The sequence below is a fragment of the Schistocerca gregaria genome, chromosome 4 (genome assembly GCF_023897955.1).
Source record: "Schistocerca gregaria isolate iqSchGreg1 chromosome 4, iqSchGreg1.2, whole genome shotgun sequence".
Classification (NCBI taxonomy): Eukaryota; Metazoa; Arthropoda; class Insecta; order Orthoptera; family Acrididae; genus Schistocerca; species Schistocerca gregaria.
The window spans coordinates 637,492,345-637,496,985 of NC_064923.1; positions in this window are offsets into that span (position 1 = coordinate 637,492,345).

The window sequence follows — 4,641 nt, forward strand, 5'->3', positions numbered from 1 at the left end:
TTGTAGACTTAGAGAAAGCTTTTGACAATATTGACTGGAATACTCTCTTTCAAATTCTGAAGGTGGCAGGGGTAAAATATAGGGCGCGAAAGGCTACTTACAATTTGTATAGAAACCAAATGGCAGTTGTAAGAGTTGAGGGGCATGAAAGGGAAGCAGTGGTTGGGAAGGGAGTGAGACAAGGTTGTAGCCTCTCCCCGATGTTATTCAATCTGTATATTGAGCAAGGATTGAAGGAAACAAACGAAAAATTCGGAGTGGGTATTAAAATCCATGGAGAAGAAATAAAAACTTTGAGGTTCGCCGATGACACCGTAATTCTGTCAGAGACAGCAAAGGACTTGGAAGAGCAGTTGAATGGAATTGATAGTGTCTTGAAAGGAGGATATAAGACGAACATCAACAAAAGCAAAACGAGGATAATGGAATGTAGTCGAATTAAATCGGGTGGTGCTGCGGGAATTAGACTAGGAAAAGGAGTTTTGCTATTTGGGGAGCAAAAATAACTGATGATGGTCGAAGTAGAGAGGATATAAAATGTAGACTGGCAATGGGAAGGAAAGCGTTTCTGAAGAAGAGAAATTTGTTGACATCGAGTATAGAATTAAGTGTCAGGAAGCCGTTTCTGAAAGTATTTGTTTGGAGTGTAGTCATGTATGGAAGTGAAACAAGGACGATAAATAGTTTAGACGAAAAGAGAATAGAAGATTTCGAAATGTGGTGCTACAGAAGAAAGCTGAAGATTAGATGGGGAGATCACATAACTAATGAGGAGCTCTTGAAGAGGATTGGGTAGAAGAGAAGTTTATGGCACAACTTGACTAGAAGAAGGGATCGGTTGGTAGGACATGTTCTGAGGCATCAAGGGATCACCAATTTAGTATTGGAGGGCAGCGTGGAGGATAAAAATCGAGGAGGCAGACCAAGAGATGAATACACCAAGCAGATTCAGAAGGATGTAGGTTGCAGTAGGAACTGGGAGATGAAGAAGCTTACACAGGATAGAGTAGCATGGAGAGCTGCATCAAACCAATCTCAGGACTGAAGACCACCACAACATTTACGACATCGCTGCCAGTCTGGCCGCTATAAGCATAGACCAGCACAGGTCAGACCCGACTCCCAACTGACCTGGCACACCCTTCAAGCTAAAAGTGGCTCACTATTTATCCTGATTTTCCCCTCGCTTATGACGTAGTGTCAGAGAGAGACAGAAGTTACGGCAGGGGTAAATTCCCATACGTCAGCCACTTACACATCGCCACTCCCGGCTCTGGCCCTCTGCCTCACCTCATACATCGCAATAACTTCAAGCAACGCTGCGATATCCTGCCTTGTTGTTGCACCACTCAAAACAAATCGTGCGTGCAATAACGCCGTCGCAGCTCCACACCATGTTTACTCTGCCTGGTCTACTGGCTGCCGACTATTACCACACACTGTCAGCGGCTCCAGACTTCATCGCCCATCTGCGCCTTTACTGAATTTTTAACGAAATTCACCTTTCCGACGACTAAGACTAAAACTATCGCAACAGCATTTGTGTCACACTGGATCGCCCGTTTTGGTTGTCCTTTTCATATAACCACAGACAGAGGACCCTAGCTCGGCCTAACCACATCCTGTGGAGTGCACTCCACACCACATTGCTCCAAAGGAACGAATCAAACTCCGGCCACTAATAAAATCATAAACTCTAGTTTTACCTATCATGGGCAATCCTTAGCACACCCCTAAGAAATAATAGGAACTTCAGTTAGGCTGAAACGACTTAACGCATGAAGACCGCGGTTAAAGCTATTACCTATCTCGTCACTGGTAGCAAAAGGCTTACTTGAGGACTATGAACCCCCCTTACCAACAGCCAATAACAGAGTGTCACTCCGCTCAGGGTGTCCAGAAAACCCTCACTTGGAATGGAAGCGAACAACCTAACAAACAGACAACTCCCGAACAATATAGATAGACCTCTTTGCCCAGGTAAGAGAGACAAATGGTTATCCTGTGCTCCCAGCAGACGAAAAGCAACTCAACTACCAAGCACAAGGCAAACCCGAAAAGACTCGTAGAAACATCCATTCAATTATATTCTAATACGCACCAAGTAAGGACATGATAAATATGGGTCTGGATTACACTTGTAAAGTAAAAGGATGACATAAAGTATTGATAAGCTGATGCAAAACACAAGTTGCTTACATTTAACGTCAGATAAACATCAAATTTTCATCATCTGCAGTGCTCAGGCTGTCCGTAAGAGTTAACAGAACTATATTGCAGACAAGTGGTGCAGAGAAGAATTCGTAAACAAGGTAAAATGTGACAACAATCCTAAGAAGCGGTTCTACAGAGACATTTCGTCACACTCTCCCCCCTTTCTCAAAAAAGAGGAAAATATGTGCAATATTTCCATGCTGTGACGCTACCCAGCTAGCTTTTCATCCTTCATATCTGACAAGAAAAACAAAGTATTAAGATCAGAAGACCAGTAATTGTAAATAAAAGTAAAACTCAGATACGAATACAAATTTTCTTAAATACTAAAGACGATTGTAATTAAAGTTTAGCCTTGGCACTAATTCAATAATTTTAATGTTGACATCATTTGGTTGACAAGCGGAACAATCAGTTATAGGCTAAGTACCCCAATAAGAGATATCACACCTACATTTTATACAAACATGATAAACAGAATACAATGTCATATCAGCCGATACATTCAATTAAGCAAATAATATACATAAATTTCAACCAAGAAGATTGGTTTCATATGATAAGCGGACACAAGAGATTTAATCAAAAAACATGTAAACTAGAAAAAGTTAATAGCAATGTTGCATGCACATGATACATACGATACAGCAGGAGACTGGAAGTAAAATATTTCAATAAGCAAATTATGCCATAATTTTCAAGTCACAAGAATAAGTTCATGAGATAAGTAACGCAAGAATGCCATAATAAAAACATGTAAATAGGGAATAATTTATAGAGAAATGATGCATAATTCTGTATCATGACCCACGTTATTTTCGTGTGAATTCTATTGATCAGAGTTTAAATTATTCAACCTCATTTGGAAATATTACTCTCTGCAAACAAGAGATATACGAAAACTATCATAAAAAGTAATATGTCCCAAGATGATTCGTCCATTGCAAGAATGTACGTAAAAATTAGTAAATTCACAGAGAATTAGTTATCAGATAGCCTATCGGTACGTTTCTTTGAAAAGTGTCGCATGGCAGACTGTAGATCTCACTACACAATCACACAGTATTTAGTTTTGGCACACTTCGAATTTTCACTTTTACTCTTCACAAAGGAGGCCAACAACTTATCGATGCAGCTCTCAGTAGAGTACCCAACTGTCCACTGCGGTGGAAACTGTACTACCCTCTGCACCCAGAAGCACCATGGAAAGTCCATCTGCTCGCTGCCACCTCTATGAAGTGGTGCAGCTCATTCTAGAATAAATACGGCATCCATCCCTCCTTTCCTCCTGAACTCGGAACTCTCCTAGTCATAACAATGCCCTTGCCCTATGGTGACACTGAGTGGCTGTTCTGTGCACCACCCTCCACAGCAAAGAACATAGACCAGCATCCGCCGTCACCAGGATAGTCCACCACTGCACAGTTCCATGACCATGGCGCCTTAACAGCAATGCTGGAAATGCCCCTCGAACCACCGGTCTCGTCCCTTTACTACAGTTTCTTAGTTGAGTAGCCACGTGTGGTTGGTAGGATGTCCCTGTGCAAAGATGTCACTAAATGGCTCTTTCGTGGGTGATTCTAAGGAAGCAGCGGACGTCAATCAACTCATCTCTCAGTGGTGAACACTGTGTGGCCGAAGATCTGTCAATAGTTCTGGCACGCACCCTGAACTCCATGTCAGAGCTCTGTTGTTGTCAACACAGTTGCATACGTGCGTGTTCGTAAACGCCTCGCCAGACATCCAGCGGCGGCAATGATCCAGTGTCGCAGTGTCGCTTGCGCCATTAGCATGGCGTGGGAGCATGGCAGTACTTGCGGCAGAGCCCCTGTCCAGAGCAAGTTGGGAGAGGGGGCGGGGGGCGAAGGGGGGGGGGGGGAGGTAGAGACCCAGCCTCCCTCACTGTGTGGTCATGCGTCGGCAGCCAACCCTGACAGGAAATATCAGAGGAAATTTCGACCCCCCGCCGCTGGTCTCCCAACCTTAAGCGCACGCAGTAAGTCGGCACTATACTGCACACCCGAGAGTCACTGCACTAACAAGTCATTGCTGCAACAGTTTCAAATGCCAGTCTTGGTCTTTAAGAAGTGAAATGAAGAAATGATGTTTAAATGATGAACAACCTGATGTGGCCCAGTAAAACTTTCGAAGGAGCACTTACTTAAAAAATATTAAAGTAATGAATTAATACTTACAAAATGAATAAAGGAAATAACCTTTAGGTGAAAGTCAAGCTGCCCAACGTGGCTTTAGAATTACACTTTAACTTTGAACAGAACATGAATTTAACTAACTAATATATTACAAAATGAACAATAACAGATCAAAGCGCTAAAGTACTAAGTGTCCCATGATGACTCACACCAGGAGGTTGAAATTAAAAAAAAGAAAAATAGAATTACATCAACCAATATTCGAAGGAACAAC